We start from the raw sequence: 21586 nt of genomic DNA, 5'->3' as shown, positions 1-21586 counted from the left end.
CCATAATAACTATGTCTTTGGGGATGACTTACCCCCCACAGTCCCTGGGGGAGGGGCTGCAAGTTACAAACTTTGACCAATGTTTACATACAGTAATGGTTACTGGGAACTGTACCGACGTTATCAGGGGGATTTTTTTGGTTTGGGTGTGGGGTTCAGGGGAGGGGGCTATATGGGAGGATCTTTCCTTGGAGGAATATTTCATGGGGGAAGAGAAATTCAATGAAAAGGGCGCAGGACTTTCTAGCATTACTATAAAAAAAACAATGAAAATATAAACATGAAAAGGTTTTTTCAATTGAAAGTAAGGAGAAGCAGTAAGTTAATTCTTAAGTTACGTATTTTTTTTTACTAATAAAAAGGTTCGTTAAAAATAAAAGATCTAGTTGCCTTTTTAAGTAACCGAAAAATTGGAGGGCAACAAGACCTCCTTCCCCACCCCTTATTTCTCAAAATCGTCTGATCAAAACTAAGAGAAAGTCATTTAGCCAAAAAAAGAATTAATATGCAAATTTCATTTTAATAATTTATGTACGGAGAGCCAAAATCAGACATGCATTAATTCAAAAACTTTCAGAAATTAAATAAAAAAAACAAGTTTTTTTAAATGAAAGTAAGGAGCGACATTAAAACTTAAAACGAACAGAAATTACTCCGTATATGAAAGGGGCTTTTCCTCCTCGACACCCCGCTCCTTGCGCTAAAGTTTGATTCTTTCTCGCAACTCTACTTTTTAAAACAATAAAAAATTCCCTTTATTTCCAATGAAACACGAATACAATCTTTTGGCTGGCTCTCCTGGCCTATCTGCAGATTACAAACCTAGTTCTGGTAAACTTAAACTGGAGTCACAAACTGCCGAGAACAAAGGGATTTTCCAAGTATATTGAGCTTCTTGTGTGTATTTGGGTGTCCAAAACAATGAAGCATATCACTTCCTTTAACATTATGTTGGGGCATCAAAGTTACATACTGAGTGTATCTTGTCGTGCTGGTTGGATTTGTCGAATAAACATTTAGTTAGCAAACGTCCTGGATAGTTGTAGTTAATAGGATTTTGAATTCTATATCCCAAATAAATCCTTGAACAGAGCGACAAACATACCTTTATTTGCAACTCTTTTCTAACTTTTAAAACTTATTTCATCTTTTTCCTTTTTTGAAAAATATGACATGTTTTCTTTCTGGTGCTTTTGCTTGTGAACAGGAAAGCTTTAAATATCTTTCATCATTTTTACATGAAACTCTCTTTAGAATAATAGCTTTTTCCTTTCTGTTCGAGGGATTAAAGCCATCCATCAGTTGAAAACATGACTCATTAAAATTTATCACAGCCAAAATGAAGTGGTTTCTACCAGTATCACTGATGTATTGGCCCACTTTCACATAAAGAGACAGGAGCAATACGGAACAGTGTTTACGCACTTGGTAAAATGTTTTTTATAATCATTCCTTCTTATCTGGTCGTGGAGTTGTAGAAACAAGGGGGAGATTGGCATTGCAGCTTATAGTGAAGACATTCTGAAATGATCGACTTACAAAGTTTATGGGAAACGATACAGCTCTAGTTGTAAGCCATTTATTCGGAGTTATAATAGAGATAAAATCCACCACTGAAAAGGGGTTAATATCACTCTCATATAGAAGAGGCGAACATGATTCAAAAAAGGCCACCTTATTTGGATTATTAAGTTGATAGTCCTATCGAAGAGAAGGTCGAATTTTTTGCCCAAAAGACACACCAGTTTATCCTTTACTTCTGCTGGTAGTTTATAACTGCTAAGGTCTAATGAATATGGAAGACCGTTACCAAATCTTATTATGTCGGACATTTTACTTATCCTCCTTTGACTTTAGCTTTCGGGCAATGGCTTCTTTTTAAAAGGCTCCAAACCTGAAACTATTGCTGCATCTGGTAAAGTAAATGGTTCTGCTTTTCTTTTCCTTTCAATATTCAACCTAGAAAAGAAAACAGACTTCAATAGTTTGGAGATAAGAGACATTTAAAGAAAAGTGATTCAAAAACGAACAGTGCCAAAACATAACTGATCCTACATATGGAGGAATCTTGATATATATACAGGATTTGGTGAAATTTAGACTTAGACTTACAGTATAGAAGGACGTGAACTCATTTTACCTCCCATAGGCTATTAGTTAACGGGTAATATATATAGGGCCAAATAAACCTATGAGGGTGAAACGATCTTTTTTTATAAGTCGGTTTTTATTATTTCTAAAATCCCAAAACGGACCAAACATTGTTTTAGAACGATCGGAATGAAACTATGAGGGGAAGCAGACGAGACATAAGACCTTAAAGAAGACTATAAATTGTGGAAGAAAAGGATGTTAGATCGATTAGTACAAATGTTTTAATTGTTGTTTTAGCCTGATCCGCTCTAAAATTTCGAGGTATGTACACACCTTAATTAAAATTCCAGTAGCAAGGACACCGCAATTTAATTTTTTTTTATTTATTTACGCAAGAAAACCGTTACGTCAAAATACGACGTAGAAAGATAATTTTAATAAAACGGTTGATTAAAATAAAGATTGTATTCCGGTTAGCATATTTCCGGTATAAACGAATTATGCCTAATCCGTATACGTATACGAACCTAGCATACACGATGTAGGCCAGGATTACTTCAGCCATATAAGAGACAAAAGTTGCGGAGATATTTAGTTCATATGAATAATAATCTCCCTCGCTATCCACCCGGAAAATTTTTACAGAATGATCGAAAATTTTGATAGAATGCTTTAGTTTTGTCCAAATTATAAGGTATAATCATTGAATCATAAGTGGAAAAGCTTAAAAAACTGCAGATGTACCTAAAATTAAAAAATAATACCACAATGCCACTTAAAAACAAACATAGATTAATAAAAAATAGATAATAAATGCAAGAGCATCAGAAAGGTGCTCTTTTTTTAAAGATCCCAGAGCTGTCCATGGTGCAAACAGAACTACCGCGATGAAAGAACAACGCTTGTACAAGACAGATAGCCGTGACAGGGATATTAGGTTATTTCTTTCTTGTGTGCTTCTTGTTTTTTTAAATAAACAAGAGCTAAGAGCTCATATGGCACTTGTGACGAGGCGAGAAGAGCTAAGAGCCAAGAGATCATATGGTATGAGCTCTAACAAAATTCTGTGAATCAATAGATTGATTTAAAAAGGAAAATAAGAGGCTTAATGCCGGTCACGATTTAAAATAAGAGCTCTGAGTCACGATGTCCTTCTAAATATCAAAATTCATTAAGATCCGATCACCCACTCGTAAGTTATAAATACCTAATTTTTTCTAATTTTTCCTCTCCCTTTAGCCCCCCAGATGGTCAAATCTCGGAAAACGACTTTATCAAGTCAAACTGTGCAGCTCCCTGACACACCTACCAATTTTCATTGTTCTAGCACGTCCAGAAGCACCAAAATCGCCAAATCACTGAACCCCTCCCCCCGACTCCCCCAAAGAGAGCGAATCCAGTACGATTCTGTCAATCACGTATCAAGGACATTTGTTTATTCTATCCACCAAGCTTCATCCCGATTCCTCCATTCCAAGTGTTTTTCCAAGATTTCCCCCTTCAACTCCCCCCAATGTCAAAAGATCTGGTCGGGATTTGAAATAAGAGCTCTGAGACATGAATTCCTTCTAAAAATTAAATTTCTTTAAGATTTGATAATCTATACGTAAGATAAAAATACCCCAATTTTCACGTTTTCCAAGAATTCCGGTTTCCCCCTCCAACTCCCCCCAATGTCAAAAGATCTGGTCGGAATTTAAAATTAGAACTTTAGAGCACAAGATCCTTCTAAATATCAAATTTCATTAAGATCTGGTCACCCTTTCGTAAGTTACAAATACCTCAATTTTCAAAATTACCCCTCCCCAATTTCCCCAAAGAGAGCAGATCCGGTCCGGTTATGTCAGTCACGTATCTTAGACAGGTTTCTATTCTTCCCATCCAGTTTCATCCTGATCTCACCGCTTTAAGTATTTTCTAAGATTTCCGGTCCCCCCCAACTGCCCCCCCCCCCCCAATTACCCTTGATCCAGTTGAGATTTAAAGTAAGAGATCTGAGTTACGAGTTCCTTCTAAATATGAAGTTTCATGAAGATCCGATCCCTCCTTCGTAAGTTTACGTCATTTTTTCTTATTTTTCAGGATTAACCCCCCCCCCCCCAATAGAGCGGATCCGTTCCAATTATGTAAATCACGTATGTAAGACTTCTGCTTATTTTTCCCACCAAGTTTCATCCCAATCCCTCCAATTTAAGCGTTTTCCACGATTTTAGGTTCCTTCAACCCAAACTTCCCCCAATGTCACCAGATCCGGTCAGGATTTAAAATAAGAGCTTTGAGACACGATACCATTCTAAATATCAAATTTCATTGAGATCCGATCACCCGTTCATAAGTTAAAAATACCTCATTTTTTTCTAATTATTCATAATTAACCCCTCCCCCAACTACCCCAAAGAGGACAGATCCGTTCCAGTTATGTCAATCATGTATCTAGGACTTCTGCTCATTTTTTCCACCATGTTTCATCCGGATCCCTCCACTCTAAGTGTTTTCCAAGTTTTAGGTTTCCCCCTCCCAACTCCCCCCCCCCAATGTCACCAGATCCGGTCAGGTTTAAAATAAGAGCTCTGAAGCACGATATCCTTCTAAATATCAAATTTCATTGAAATCCAATCACCCCTTCGTAAGTTAAAAACACCTCATTTTTTCTAATTTTTCAGAAATACCCCCCGCCCCAACTACCCCAAAGAGAGCAGATCCGTTCCGTTTATGTCAATCATGTATCTAGGACTTGTGTTTATTTTTCCAACCAAGTTTCATCTCGATTCCTCCACTCTAAGTGTTTTCCAAGTTTTAGGTTTCCCCCTCCCAACTCCTCCCAATGTCACTAGATCTGGTGAGGATTTAAAATAAGAGCTCTAAGACACGATATTCTTCTAAATATCAAATTTCATTGAGATCCGATCACCCGTTCGTAAGTTAAAAATACATAATTTTTTCTAATTTCTAAGAATTACCCCCCCCCCCCCCCAACTACCCCAAAGAGAGCGGATCCGTTCCGATTATGTCAATCATGTATCGGGGACTTGTGCTTATTTTTCCCATCAAGTTTCATCCCGATCCCTCCACTCTAAGTGTTTTCCAAGATTTTAGGTTTCCCCCGTCCAACTCCCCCCAATGTCATCAGATCCGGTCGGAACTTAAAATAAGAGCTCTGAGACACAATATCATTCCAAACATCAAATCTCATCAAGATCCCATCCCCCACTCATAAGTTAGAAATACTTCATTTTTTTCCGAATTAACCGGCCTCCCACTCCCCCCCCCCCCCAGTTGGTCAAATCGGGAAAATGACTATTTCTAATTTAATCTGGTCCTGTCCCTGATACGCTTGTCAAATTTCATCGTCCTAGATTACCTGGTAGTGCCTAAAGTAGCAAAACCAGGACCGACAGACAGACCGACAGACCGACAGAATTTGCGATAGCTATATGTCACTTGGTTAATACCAAGTGCCATAAAAATCGAAGTCATATGAGTACTCTTCTACTTTCTATGGTATATAAAGTCTTTACTAGGGTTCAAAAAATCAGACGACTAACTATAAGCACTCGAAGAGGCTTTTTTTACGGTTGGTAAGATTTGGTAATTGAGAGCTTGTCTTCTTGTGCGCAGCAATGTTGATTCTCCAATATTGTCGATTCCAACATGAATTAACCGGTAAAATAAAATTTGAAAAAAGCAACGTTACTTCTCAAATAAAAAAAAACCTTGATGTAACGGAATTTGGTTGAAGTACCAGTGACAAGGATTGCATTTTGTTAACACGCTGTGATATTGCAAAGTGAAAAAAGACGAGTGATATCGTCTATCTCAAGGTTTTACTTGTATCATCATAAAAAAAAAGATTTTAGAATTTAAGTAAAATAGAATATTAACATACGAACAATCAAATGTCGACCCTAGGGGAATACCCAAGCACAAGTTGGAAGGGAGGTTGCAGTTTCAATTGTAAGACTTACAAGTTTGACGACTAGAATATTTTTAATCCACTAAAGTAACGCTTTTGTGCTATAGCTTTACTCAAAAAAATAATTTTGAAAAAGAATTATTGCTATTGCTACATACGAACTCCGAAAAAGAATGTTCAGTGATTTTGTTTAAATGCTCACTACACTATCCTTAGCAAAATTTTGCGGGATAATATAAACGAAAGTGAGCTCTCAAAAACTGCCATATGAAAGTAATAAAAAGAACCAAATTTTAATATGAACTGAACTTTAAAAATGAATTTCATTTATCTCATTTTGTACACTACCCTCCCACCCTTTATTAAACATTCCATATTAAGCCAGCTTGTTTCTGAAAATGTTTCTAACACAAAACAACGAAGATTAAGTTGAAATAAGAGGTTCTGACAATGACAATTTCAATACCATACTTCTTACTTCAACCTGACTCCATTAAAAGGGTTAATCCATTTGAAACTAAAACATTTTCGCCTTACAACGAAAGATCTTGCCTTAGCCCTTCGTAAACAAATAAAGCAAGAAACACATCGTGCTGTTTCTTGATATGGTAAGAATTAAGTAAATTACTTAAAACAGAGTAAACCTCAACAATGGCTTAAAAAAGTAAAAGAAACAGGGGGTTGCACGTGCAATAACCTTGATTTTCTTTTGAATGAACCGTCTTAACAGACAGCCAATGAGCTTAATAAACACCAGGCTAACATTGTGCAAACGTTCCCCCTCTTTCTTGGAAAACCATCTTATCCCTGAAACTCAAAAAGATAAAATCCTGAAAATTTCAGCAAAGGAAATAATGGCAAAGCTACCAGAACTGAAAAAAACTACTTTATGCCTCACTGATGTCCCAGTGGTTCTATAATAAAAGCAATCCCTGATAAACTATCAAAACCACTTGTTAGTATTTTCAATGATATTAGTAATTCTGGGTTTTAAACGTCGTGCTGAAAGCTGGACTATATTACTACTAATCAAAAAAGGGAGACCTGAACGATTTTACTGGAGTATGACCATTCACCTTGGCACCATTTTCTTATGCCTCACTCTCGCTGAAATCCCTTAGCTAATTTGTCAAAGGTGGAGATTCTTGAACTTATTGACACACAACAGTGTGGAAACCCAAAGGAAACATCTAGTTCACACTATCTTGTTAGTCTTCTTGGCGCCATTCTTAGAAACCTTGATACTTGGTGGAATATTTTATTAATCAGTCTCCAGAAAGCGCACGACTTAACTGACAACAATATCCTTGTAAATAACCTGCTGAATGTGTTTCAAGTGAGTCCTTTTCTAGTGTGTTGCGTGTCAACTTCCTGAAGAAGAAGAGAATTGACGCATCTGCACCTCTTCAAACAAAGAAATTAGTCTAAATACTCAGCATCTCACAACTGACGATCTTACGTTCGGAGATCACATCAACCAGATCACAGCAAAAGCAGCTGGTCTTCTAAAATCCTTCGCAAATCTCAGAAGGTTTGGAATGACAGAACAACTCCTTCTTTCGTGCTACAAAACTTAAGTAATGCCCATAGTCATGTACGGCTGTCCTGTCTGGCACCCATCGCTCACAGAGAAAGACAGAAGTGAGCTTGAAACAATTCAACAAGAGCCTGCAAAATAATTCTTGGATCAAATTACAAAAACTACGAAGAAAGCTTGAGCGAAATCAGGCTCCCAACCCTGGATGAAAGGAGGCACGAAACGCTGATGAAGTTTGGAGCTGACATCCTGAAGTCCCCAACGCAACGAGATATCCTGCCTCAGTTTACTTCAGTGACCCACGCACACAAAACGAGGCTGGCAACTTTTAAACAGGGAAAAGAACTGTTATGAATGCCCGCCTATTTACTCAACGACAAGATTTTTAAACTCCTTCGTTCCATGCTACGTGAAGCACTACAATGACAATATCCCCAAATCGACGTGATAGCTCATCATGTGTGTTCTTTATGTTGCGTCTTTTTGCGTTTTTCTCTTTTTTTTGTTTGACGATACCCATGTTATTGCATTGTGATAAAGGGAAAGAATAAAGATTATTATTATTATTATTAAAACACTTGCCTTTTTCAACAAATCGCTCTCAAATGCTTAAATATAAAAATGTTTATTCCGATCCACTCCCTATCCTATGTGGGGTCCACTAGGGAGCCCTGATAGATCCCATTTTGTTCTTTATAATTAAAAATAGCCTCATAACTGACCACGCAGATCAATGGAAGTATGTGGACGATCTGTTTACACTTGATGTTAGTCGACGAAATATCAAAAGCGCAATTATGACATTTCTTGACGTTTAACAGGTAGCTTGTTTGTCGAAGATGAAACTTAACACTAATAAATCGTCAGCTATGACAGTTAATTTTTAAATCACCCACTTCTTTCACAAACCCCATTCCTTCCAAAATCTCTGTCACTTGCATTAAACTACTCGGGGTGAAAATTTTCCTCCCCAACTTTATTGTTGTTTTATTTGGCCAATACTGGAGTATGCTTGTCCAGTGCGGCATTTCGGTCTTTCTTCAGAACATATTTATAAGATTAAAAATGTCGAAAAACAAGCACTTAGAATCATAAATGGTGAAGGGAAGGTTCCATATCATTGTTTACAAGGTAAGTTCAACTTCATCATGTTGAGTGATTGAAATTGTCCAAATGAAATTGAAAGTCTCCGAGATCAATCACTTAGAAATATAAATGGTGAAGGGAAGGTTCCATATTATCTACTTTGTAAGGGAAGGAAGGAAGGTATCATCTTCCTTATCTACTGAGTAAGTTCAACCTCATCAAGTTAGCCGAGAGAATGAGCCCCCTATGGCTTCATTCCGGTACCAAGACCCTGTCTGTTATTCAATTATGTTCCGTCATCCACAAACCCTACCTTTTCGCCTGCAACAGACTATCCCATATAAATCCCCAAAAGCCCCCAAATTGACTCCCACCCCAGTTAAAAATAAAGATATCGCAGGAGTTTGGTTCCGAGTTTTTTTTTCAAATTAAATAATAGCCTTAAAACTAGTCATTAATATTATTTTTATCTATTTATTTTTCTTTTTAACTTATTAACCAAGTTTTAACTCGTTTTCTCTATGTATTTGATACAGTTGATGAGACATGTATTTGATTATGTTTGACGTGAAGGTCGAGTTATTTCAATACGATATATATGTGTTGGTTCTATTTGAGACACGAAATTCAAATTAAGCAACCATCCTGTGAAAGAGATATTCAAATAAATTCTATTCTACCTCGTATAAGAGGGGTTCAGTGATTATAAATTTTCATTCTCTCTATTCTGTAATTTCATCAAAAAGCATAATTTTCGTGTCATCTATTCATTCAAACAGTCACTTGTATGATAAAACTTAAGACATTTCCTTAGAGAATGAACTAAACTTACTTTAAAATTTTATTTTAAACGTCACTTTATAATTATTATCAAGACTATCACCTGCATCATTTAATCATCAATAGGAGAAAATTGATGTTTTGCAAAATAAAATCAGTAAATCAAATGCAAATGCAAATGTAAATGTAAATTCAAGAAAATCAGTAAAGTAAAAAAAATCATATGCAGATGAGATGATAATCATCATCATCATCATGATAAACATGATGATGATGTAAGAGAGAGAGAGAGAGAAAGAAAGAAAGAGAGAGAGAGAGAGAGAGAGAGAGAGAGAGAGAGAGAGAGAGAGAGAGAGTCTAGTTACTTAAAAAGAAAGTTTTTATATAAATGTTAAGAGGCTCAAGATCAACTTTCAGTTTTAAGACTAATTTGGTATATTACATTGAAATTGCTTAGATACATTTTTCATGGAGTCAAAATGTAAACTAAGCCTTACTTCATACAAAATATTTTTTATGTAGGAAATACTTTCGGAAAGAATATTTCTTAATCAACCTGGACTTCACACTAATGTTAGTTGGAAATATACCTTCGTCATTTCTAAGCAGTTCCTTAGAGCCTGACGATAACTTTGACATTCTGAATGAAATACTCACAGGTCGATTTTGATGTTCAGATGACAGACTAGAACTACAAGCATCTCTGCTCGCTATGTTATCAATTGATGAAACCTCTTCAGCTTCTACAAGATAAAAATAATTAATAAATAGCAAATAGATCTATAGTAAAATATTCAGAATAATTCATAATGAAACTGAAAGAAATAGATACAAATGGAGTCTTATAATAGACACATTTTAATACATTTAGATATAATACATAGAGATTTAATACATGTATATAATACAATAGAGGCATACAAATAGAGTCAACCAACTTGGAAAATTAGACATAACAGGAGGCTGGAAAAGATCTGAGTGCGATAATTTGAAAATTACGAAACTAATTCATGAATTAAAATTTTATTGACGGTTTAATTTTTATGAATAGAAACATGCGGATACAACAGATTATATGCTCACAAAAGACCAGAATGGCAGAATGATAAATATTTAGCACCTTGCCACCATGGCGCTGCTTTTAGTTACCTAAAAAAGGCTGTATAACTTTGAATCTCATAATCGTGTTGTGTTTTTTTGCTAGTAACAGTTTTAATGCAAGTAAAAACTTTCAACAACTCTATTTGAAGCTTTATGTAATGTTGAATATTTGAATAATTTTGAAAGCCTTCCTCTGTTAAGAAAAAGAAAAGAGGAAAATTTGAATTTACAACTTGTTAAACTTTAGGTCAAATGCATTGATTTACAAAAACGGGAGAGGGAAAATGTGTTTACAAGTTATAAAGAGGGAAAAATTAATACTCTTTACATTTATGTGAACCAAAAATACTAAAAAATTCCACTTTTTAATGAAAATACCCGTAAATAAGTACTTTTACAAATATAGAGGGGTTCATGCCCCTTAGATCTCCATATAATTTAATATCTGACTCAAACACAGACTTTCCTCTTCATTATTTTAGTGGAAATGGACTTTTTATATGCCTCTAGTTTTATATTACAAACAAATCGATCTAGAGACAAACAATTTAGCTTTTTAATTTACCTGCGCAAAATGAATTCTGAGGTTTTTTGTTCAGGTCTTGCCATTTTAATGAATTAATATTCTAAGATTAAAGTTTTTGATAGGCAGTTCAAACAATAGTAGCCCACTTTCTGCTTTTTTTGAAGTCAAGCCTTTTTAATGAATTGATATTATTATTAATTATAATTAAGATAAAAATTTATGATAGGCATTTTGAACAATACTAGCCCACTTTTTTTTTCAAAATCTGAATCTATGATCAGAAACTATTTGAGTACAGTTTTAGTTTGGTTTACAACATTTTTCACATAGGCTAGACTAAATTACCGTTTCGCAGATAGTTTTACCCGTTCTGATTTTTATTTTTTAATTCTAACGCCAAATAACACTTTCACCTTCGTATTTGGAAAAAATTTCCCCAATCTAGCACTTATGATCTTCAGTTACTTGGAATTAATCCTTCAACTCTGCAAGCTGCCGCAACGAGAGTGCAACTAAAAAAATCATGCTTTTTGGCCATGTCCTAAATTCTGAATAATGAGAATGAGGAAAAATGAGGAAAAACGTCCTCATGATTCTCTCTTCTGTATATCTCTTCTCTTCTGTATATCTTTTATGGTACAATAATGGCACTATTGAAAATCCTCCAATAGCAACACCAGATACAAAGAATACTTTCTCCATTTGTAACCTAGGACTCAATGATAGCAGTGTTAGTGAAGGTGTTAGATTTCTCTTAAGGTCAATGAACAGAAACTCAAAAAGAGTTACCAGCACAAGCTCCACTAGAGTGGGAACCTTGCAAAAGTTGGATTCGAAATTGAGCTATTTAATATTACTATACTGTCAGCCTACGAACACTCAGGGGTCAGCTCTAAAAAAGCAATATATATTAAATGGTAAACATAATAAGGCGGTCAAAACGATAACAAACATTTCATATGGGTAGTGACAGGAGTATACACATGGGCAGAAGATAGGTAAAAGATGAAAGATACGAACAATGAACTAGATTGGTTAAACTTTTTGCTCAAGAAATAAACCCTGTGGTAGCAAACAGATCTTTCAGACACAAGCCTCTTATATCCTAACAAGGAAGTCTAGAGACAGACAATATTCTCAAATAGACTACATACCCATATCTTTCCGCTGAATGAACTCCACATAAGACAGCAAAGATTACACAGGACGCGATACCGGCTGGAAGTGCGGATCGGACCATATCATAGTTAAATTATCGATTAAGTTTAGACAAGCAGCGCGTAAACAAAGACCCGGTAATTTTTATCGGTAATTTTTTTGTTTACGTAAGCAAAAGACCCGGTAATTTTTATCAGAGGGGTAGCTGCAATTTAGTAAAGAACAAAGCACGGTCCAGAGTAACGAAAATCAGAAAATGCATTTTAACAGAAAACTGGCTACTGAGAAAGAATTGCCACTTGTAGCTAATTCAGGAATGATAGCTATTATCTTGATCAAAATTTTAAAGGTATCTGACAAGATTGACTCCATAATAATGAAATTAAAATTCTGGGAATCCTGCATGATTAAGAACCAGTGTGAGGCGTTCGGAACGCCTCATAGTATCATGATAGAGAACAATCCCAAACTATCAGAGGAAGTGAAATGTAGTACTACATCACAATTATAAGAACTTCAAGTGGTATTCAAGGAATACTCCCAGGAGCGAAATAGTGAAGAAAACTTGATTTCAAGTCCCTTTGATCAAACCTTTTTTGAGCAAGCAACCAAATTGCCAACCTCAGATAAAGAAGCATTAGTTTTTATTTCAATATTTTCTTCTCTGTATTCTTGAGTTTAGACATGCAGATCTTCCTGAGTTCTGGGTACGAACACCGAAAGAATACACAAGCATAGGCGATAAAGTCCTATGGTGTTGTGTCTGTTGCATTTCCAAAGCTACTTGTTGAGTGGGCATTTTCATTTATGCATTAATCAAGGACAAACACAGAATTTAACCTGATATAGCTCCAGCTTTAATATTCTACCTGTCATAATTTGGTTCAGATTTTATAACAGTCAGCTCGAATATCAAAGCTCAAAGATTTCTTTGCGAAGTGTTAAGTTTTCCATTCATAAATGCAAATATTAAGTTTTCTGTTCATAAATGTAAATATTAAGTTTCCTGTTCATAAATGTAAACATTAAGTTGTCTGTTCATAAATATAAATATTGAACACGGTTTAAAACATCAACTATTTGTAGGACCCTGACGGAAATGAAACTTTGAAGGAGTTATATACATCCTCCTCCGATCATTGGAAATGCCAAATTTACAAAAAAAAAAAATATTTCTTTTTCAGCAGCCCTGTAGGTACAAAAGGATTTACCATCCTCTGTGGTCCCCATACCCCATATTCATATTTCCAGATTCATATTTCCAGAATTAAAGGTCTTCCGAATTTCTTTTAAATTTGCAGCCTTGGAGAAAAAGGCAAAGGTTCATTTTTCTACTCCTCCTCCCAAGTATTAATTTTCTAGCGTGTAGGTGCACACATGCATAAGATTGATTAAACACTTACTGGGAAGTGAACAGTTTTATTGTTGAATTTATATTCTTCCTTTGACTTCTGGTTTCCGAGCTTCTTCTGGATTTTTCTGTTCAAACAACATTGCAAGTACAATCGCGAACCACATATGTTACTTCTCAAACGAAACAATTGTAGAATTTCCGTATCCGATTCAAGAGCTAATTCACACTTCTTCAAGGTTAAAACCATATTTTTAATGAAATAACTTCTAAAAGATAAAACAACTATAAGACAAAAACAGGTGAAAACTAACGAATAAATAAACGAAATAAAGGGTGGGAAGGGCCCAGAGAAAAAAAAAACATAATCCTTTTCGAATGACAGACCAACACTTTGGAAATGTTTTAAAATAGATGACACGGAACTCGAGAGGCTAGATCTAGAACGACTTAAAAGAAGTATATCATCCGCATATGCAATATAAGAGACATTTACCAAATCACATTAAAGAGAGCATAATTTTGGATAGCACACTTTGGATACACATACTAAAAAGATACAGTGGAAGAACACCACCTTGACGCACACCTACCGGAATGGAATATTCCCATAAAAATTAGAGTAAAACTTTAACCGAACATGGGAATTACTATTCCAAAACTGAAGAATCTGAAAGACAGAAACGTTGACTCCAGAACTGACAAGGGAAAACATAACTTGAGCATGAGAAACACGGTCAAAAGCTTTAGAAAGGTCCAGGGCAAAAAAAATGACCTTAGAGCCATTGGCTTGCGCCTTTAAAAGGACAGAAGTTAAAGTACGGTGGGCATGCTGGCAACCAATACACTGAATTTAAACTGGTTTTGACTACTATCCGTAATTTTTGTTACAAAAGGTAACAAAACATACTCAAAAACTTTGCTAACACTACAGGCCACAGTTATGGAATCACAACTTAAAGAATCCTTTTCACGCTTTAGAATCGAGGTCACTGCACCGCTTAGAAAGGAGCCAGGCACCAGAGAAAGTGCCAAGCACATTTTGAAAAGCAACTGCAGGTGGAACATTAAATCTCGCAACTCCGTTCGAAGGTGGGAGACAGCAACACCATCATTACAAACAGATTTCGATTTAAGTTGTTGAATATTTTTAAGCACTTGTTCACAGGAGACTGAGTTTATATGCTTTTGCTTCAGCTTCAAGCCAACTAAATCACTAAGGAGATAAGAAAAACAAGAGTGCACAGCTTAGTTAAAGACAGTGAAAATACTAGACTAGTGCTTAATCCAAGAAGCCACAGGAAAAACATCACTAGAAGCAGAGAGTTCCAGCTTAGAGGACTTGATCATTTGCCTCCATTGAGAAGCAGTTTTGGGAAATTCAGAGCCATTATACCGTACACTACGCAGATACCGCTTAATGGTTCGTCTTCGCTCCCTGTTGGTTTAATAACTGATGGAATAGAAATCCACCAGTTTCACTGTTGCTGCCATTTGCATTATATACATTTATAATTTTAATGGTTGATCCATTTTGTAGAAGTACCCTGCAGCCATTGATTTCAACTTTATAATCTGGATGATCCATTTTCCACAAGACAAGTGTTTCAAAGGAAAGTAAAGAGCTTCATTAAGCCAAATGAGCAGAAATACAGTCAAACCTCCTCACTTTCTCCGGATGCACATTTATGTGCTTTGGAGTCTAGTTGGTTCCTAAAAAAATGTCTTTGAAGGTCGTCCTGAATGATCATTGAAACTATTTTTTTCCCACCTAAAACAAGTAATTGAATCAGTTACAGTTCGCAATTACCTATTCGAGTTCATTATTCTCAAGTTATATCTCTCTGAAGGGCGAAGAATAAAAATGAATAAAGAAACCTTTAGAAGGTGCTCACTGATTATGGTTTTTGGTTTGAGTTTGAGTTTGTGGGGGGGGGGGGGGGGGGGGGTTTGGCTTTTGGTTTCATAAGGCAATAATTTTAGATATCGAGGTTGGAGATATGGAGAGTCAACTGTACTTCAAAACAAAGACTTTGTGTTGCATAAAGTGAACTACAGGTTTTTAAACAAGCAGCTTCTGCTTGTTTCAAACAGGCAACAGTTTGAAGGTAATATGTGTTTAACAGGGAGCGAACATTTGGTAAATAAACACTAGTGCACAACAAGCTGAACAGGATTTGAATATTTGAGAGGAGAGCAGCAAGGGTAAAAATGTACAATGGAAGATCAATTTTCCTCCATTCATTTTTAGAACACCACTTCTTATCAAGCTTGCTGCCAGTTACGGGCAACCGGTGTTGTTAAAAAGAAATGGAGACGCTTTAAGGATATCGAGAGATGGTCGGAAGCACGCTCATCTTCGTCCACACGTACATCTGAGGAAGACACTGTAGCAGAGCATACACAATGGTCAATGTTGTGCAGAGTTCCACTGTTATGAATATACGTGTGTCTAGGATCTAATGCGGAAACCAGTAGATGGAGACGCTAAAACAAGTTTAGCGCGGGTTGGCTAATTACATAAATCACAATCGTAGTCACGCATTACAACCCAATCATATCCGTGACTTTCAATATTTTTGATCAGACTGCTGAGGGGAGGAGCAAACACTTGCAAATGTCGTCAGAGAAGACAGTGAATTCTGGTTATGAGGAAGGTAAACATTCACCAATGCAAGATTAGTAATTCTAATTGCCAAAAAATTATCCGCCGAGTGATACAATACATGAGTGAGGGACAAGGATCTTTAAGCTAGGCGAACAAGTCCACTCGACGGTCTCCCTCTGGTTTTATAAGCGTTTGTTGTATAGACAATGTGATCGTCACATCTACGGAGCGAATTAATACTGACTTGTGGTAGAAGATGCTCGTGGAGAAACAAGACATCGAAATCGTTCAATTTTTGGCTAATTGAATTATCTTTGTCCTTTCTGCCATTGATGTTGAATGAACATGTGGTTAAGTCGATATTGGCAATCATTTTTTTGCCTTTAGGCTCTTTCTGAGAACATCCTAAATGACACTTAAGACTGGAAGCAAAATGAGCATCCTCACAGTTAGCACACTTCGGGATGCCTTGGTAGGGAGTGTCTTTTGTAGACACAGGGGAACCAGCACATCTAGGACATTTTATAGCTTGGTTGCATTTTGCTGTAAGGTGATGCAGTGATTGACACTTGTGGCAGAAACGAAGGCGCCATTTTATAGTCAAAAATCGGAATATCTCATATCCTACTTTTAAGCCCAACCGGTGAGCATTAGAGAGGGCAATAGCGTCTTGGAAAGACACTTTCACTGAGGCCGAGTTGCCAATCCCTTTTGCATCAACAACACCATCGCAACCAATAAATAGCTCCACTGCACAAGCTTTATCCAAGCCTTTCACAATCCCAAAGAAATTGTATTCTTTAAGTCTGGCATCACAGTTAGTTTGTCAGCATCACAGTTAGTTTAGCATCACAGGTTTGCTAGAACTGTAATTTGGGAGCAGTGGATAATTCAGATCATAGACCGTGAACTTTTTCTTTAATTACATAAAAAAAACTAGTTTTTTTAACTGAAAGTAAGGAGCGACATTAAATAAGCGACATCCGTATATGAAATGGATTGTCCCCTCCGCAATCCCTCGCTTATTACGCTAAAGCTTTTAATTGTTTTAAAAAGCAGAATTGTGGCAAAGAGTCAAACTTTAGCGTAAAGAGCGAGGGATTGCGGAGGGGACAATCCATTTCATATACGGAGTAATTTCTGTTCGTTTTAAGTTTTAATGTCGCTCCTTACTTTCAGTTAAAAAAACTAGTTTTTTTTATGTAATTTCTGATCGTTTTTGAATTAATGCATGATTGATTTTGACTCTCCACACGTAAACTATTCAAATGAAATTTGCATATTAATTCCTTTTTTGGCTAAATGGCTTTCTCTTAGTTTTGATCATACGATTTTGAGAAATATGGGATGGGGAAGGAGGCCTAGTTGCCATGCAATTTTTCGGTTACATAAAAAGGCAACTATTAATTTTAATTTTAACGAAATTTTTTATTAGCAAAAAATATACGTCACTTTAGAATTAACTTACGTAACAAACTTTTATATTCTTTAATTTTTATTATGTATATGAGGGGGTTTGCACCCTCGTTAATACCTTCTTCTTTACACTAAATCGTAAGTTTTGTCCCAATTCTTTAAGAATGACCCCTGAATCAGAAAGGCCGTAGAATAAATAGTTGAAATTACTAAAAACACTTTAGCATAAAGAGCAAGGTATTTATCTCCTCCTAAATACCTCGCTCTTTATGCTAAAGTATTTTTAGAACCCCTCATATGCGTAATAATCTCTGTTTGTTTTAAGTTTCAATGCTACTTCTTCCTTTCATTTGAAAAAACGTTTTCATGTTTATTTTTCATTGTTTTCTTATAGTAATGCTAAAGAATCCTGCGCCCTTTTCATTGAATTTTTCTTCCCCCGTGACAGATTCCTCCAAGGAAAGATCCTCCAACTTAGCCCCCTCTCCTCAGCCCCACCACCAAACAAAATAAAATCCCCCTGAAAACGTCTGTACACTTCCCAATAACCATTACTATATGTAAACACTGGTCAAAGTTTGTAAATTGCAGCCCCTCCCCCAGGGATTGTGGGGGAGTAAGTCATCCCCAAAGACATAGTTATTATGGTTTTCGACTATGTTGAACAAAATGGCTATCTCAAAATTTTGATCCGTTGACTTTGGGAAAAAAATGAGCGTGGGAGGGGGCCTAGATGCCCTCCAATTTTTTTGGTCACTTAAAAAGGGCACTAGAACTTTTCATTTCCGTTAGAAATTTTCATTTCCATTTGGGAGCAGGGATAATTCAGATCATAGACCGCAACTTTTTCTTTAATGAACTTTAAAGTACTATCAAATTGGGATATTTCGGATGCAAGCTGAGAAAAAGCATCAGCTGGAATAAGTGGAACTTCAGCAGGGGAAATAATTACAAGTTGGAACCAGAGAATCACCACAACTGTCACATCTACAAAATAGATCAATCGTGTACTTTAAGTAGCTTTTCCAAAAAACCCATGGCATGGGTACAGATAACATCTTCTTCAATTCCTTTCTTTAAGCTGTTTTGCAGAATGTTCAGAACAGGAGAATGAATCAATGAACAGGAAATAACATCATACATTATACACCACCATGGAAAATCCTCACAGACACAGGTATAACCCAATGCAAAATAGTGTCGTGACGTCACCTTCTCCCTGGGATGTACCCCAATAAACAAGGGAAGCGTCAGTCCCAATTCACCCGATCCCCGCAGTTTAAGGGAGACTCTACCGGCAGGTACAACGGCGCTTCCGACGGAGAACCGCCCCTCTTCTGCTTGCCAATTTGCGTCACTTTGTAAAAATCTTATAGATAACTATGCCGAACCAATTGTTGAGAAAAGTCACTGAATTAATTATGAAATACAGGTCAGGATTATAAGTCAACAATAATCCCAAGCCAAATATTGCGAAATGGCAAATTAATTCACTTCAAAAAGAAGAACTCGCTGATTTGATAATGTTTATAAAGTATCTGATTTTAGTTGTTATCAGTTTCAACTCTGAAACAAATGTTTCAGATGTAATAGAATGTTTCAAAATGTCCTATGTATGCTGTGCAAGATTATTATACAGTCAAATTTTGATCTCTACTAGTAATGTGCAATCAATTTTCTATTTTGTTTGTGTACAAAAAAATCTGAGTGAATGGAGTGGGGATTTGAACAGTAGATTCAAAACCTGTCTATTTTGGTCTTCTGCTGGGCTGGAGGCCTCCTGACCTCCATTTTGGGTATATCCTTGAACATAGATGAATTCTGTTATTTCATTAAACAAATAAAGGTTCGAATGGGGATAAATTTATTTAGACAGTGAAAATAAAAACAGTTACAAAAGTCCAAATATTTCGATCACATGTACAGCATAAGACGATCACATGGACCGTCATAAGTAGAATTACTAAAATAATAGAATCGAAACTAGCAAATTTATACAAAACAAAATAGATAGCTTTTCGGGTCATTCAAAAAGAAATTAATTTCCAGATTGTTCAATAGATTTTTTTCAGAGAGGGTTCAATGACAAAGTTCATTCAAAGTCTTTATGAAAGTTTCTTTCTTGAATTTTGCCCATTAGGAAGAGCTGCTGAACTTCTTTGTGAAATTCGTCAAAACAGTATTTCCATGTTCTTTTTTGTGTACAAATAAATGCATATCTAGGTATAAAAATTAGTTCTACTTTGTAATTCTAAGAAATTAAGCTTTTTATTAAAGAAAAGCCTTTTAATAAAATTTTCATTCCTTTTATAACAATCACTGCGTTCACAAATCACGAATGTCAAACAAAGGTTAATTTTCCCTTTTTTCCAGGAAGCATTATTTTTTCATAAATTTTCCAGAAGAAAATAAATACATCACTTGTTTTCTTTTTTCTATATTATGTATATAATAATTGCTTCAGGAGAAAACGCCATCTTGAGTCATTAAAGAGACCCTAAAAGGTAAAGCACCTTGCTCACAGTTTTTCGACTATGATTTAAGGTTAAAAAATTGGTTAAAACGCACAATTCAATTATTAAATCCATGAAATTAAAGTAATAAATTTCAAAGGCATTAATTTGTTCCAAATGAATGCAATCTAATTCAATAAACATTTCAATTTACAAAGATTATCCAAAAATCCCAAACATTTTCAAGACGCTAGTTTTCACTTACTTTTTCCGTTCGTTATCATTAGGTTACTACAGTTTGTCAGAAGAGGGGCTTGTATTTTTTGTCACTCTTTTTATGAGTCTGACTTATTTTTTTTTTTGGGGGGGGGATCAAACCCAATACACCCCACCCTCCTGGATACGGACTTCCAACAACCCATTAATGGTATCGTCTATCGGAATAAAATCTTCAAAACCAAGTTTCTAATAAATCTCAAGGTTAAACACGACACACTCCCAAACAACACGTGAAAAGCAACAATTTCCCTGAAATAATCTCTCATTGACAAGTACATGGTCCTTGCCCAAGAAGTAGCCCACCCCAAGAGACGAAAAGGTAACTAAATGTCGCCCAGCAAAAAGCTACATCCGTGTATAAGAAGAGGCCCCAAGGGGACCTTCAATGAGTGAGACAAAAGTCATGTAATTCAAGGGTTACAAATATTGAAAAACGGACGGACTTTGAATCAAATATAAAGAAGGCAGTGTTAATGGTCCAACTTCCGTGTCACTGAAACGCACCATGGTACGTGGCACTTATAGGTCAGGTAGACTATATTGTAGACTTTAGTTCCTTATATTTACTTTATCTAGACGCCAAGAGCTAATTTCGGTAAAACAAAAGAGCCAATTTTAACAATTACCCAAAATACAACAAAATGTAAAAAGCAATAGGGCAAAATGAACGACGCCTGCGGATAACGGGTAACGCGAGCAAATTTAAAAAGATGGCTTTCCATGAGACCAATTCTTTTACTTAAGGTCACAAAAATTTGGTTCCTTTAATTGAATTTGCTTTCTTACCTTTTTAAGCTTGAAGATCCTTTCCATACGATGTCAGGGCCAAGACCAACTCTTGCAAGTTCTTTGGCGATACAAAATATACTCTTTTCCATATATTTTGAGTAGAGGGTTAAAATACCCATCAGGATAAAATGGCCCAAAACACAGACAATAAGGACAGGCCTAAAAAAAGAATAGTATAATAAAAAGCAACCTAAAACAAGAATAGCATAATAAATAGCATAGGGAGAATCGAACAGCATAATAAAGGCTCTAAGAAGGTGAAGGAACTTACTTACGAGGGATATTTGTCCGCCTCGTAAACTGGTTGTAAAAATACCAAAAGCCCCTATTAAAACAACGATAAAACAAACTGGGACAGTTAAGGAGTCCCCAATCTTACCAGATGCTGTTACATGACGTCCATAAAAATGTATCCTTTTGGGACCCCACCCTGAACAAAAATCCCGGTTGCGGCTCTAGACATAGTTGCACAGTGGCCGCTTCTAGACCTACTAA

The 21586-nt window shown here is 36.0% G+C and overlaps 2 long non-coding RNA genes across 2 annotated transcripts in view; both read right to left on the bottom strand.

Moving 5' to 3' along the window:
* Positions 1-755: 755 nt before the first annotated feature.
* LOC136038869 (uncharacterized) lies at positions 756-13802 on the bottom strand. Its single transcript, XR_010620337.1, has 3 exons — positions 13599-13802; positions 10068-10153; positions 756-1959 (listed from the first exon to the last, which is right to left on the bottom strand). It is a non-coding gene; the product is annotated as an uncharacterized LOC136038869 (long non-coding RNA).
* Positions 13803-21092: 7290 nt separating this feature from the next.
* Positions 21093-21586, bottom strand: part of LOC136038456 (uncharacterized) — a 28620-nt gene continuing 28126 nt past the window's right edge. Inside the window, exon 4 of the long non-coding RNA XR_010620212.1 lies at positions 21093-21250. This is a non-coding gene — a long non-coding RNA (uncharacterized LOC136038456). The remainder of the gene's footprint in view (positions 21251-21586) is intronic.

The sequence above is a fragment of the Artemia franciscana genome, chromosome 18, assembly GCF_032884065.1.
Source record: "Artemia franciscana chromosome 18, ASM3288406v1, whole genome shotgun sequence".
NCBI classification, from domain to species: Eukaryota; Metazoa; Arthropoda; class Branchiopoda; order Anostraca; family Artemiidae; genus Artemia; species Artemia franciscana.
This window is presented reverse-complemented; position numbering and strand designations above follow the sequence as displayed.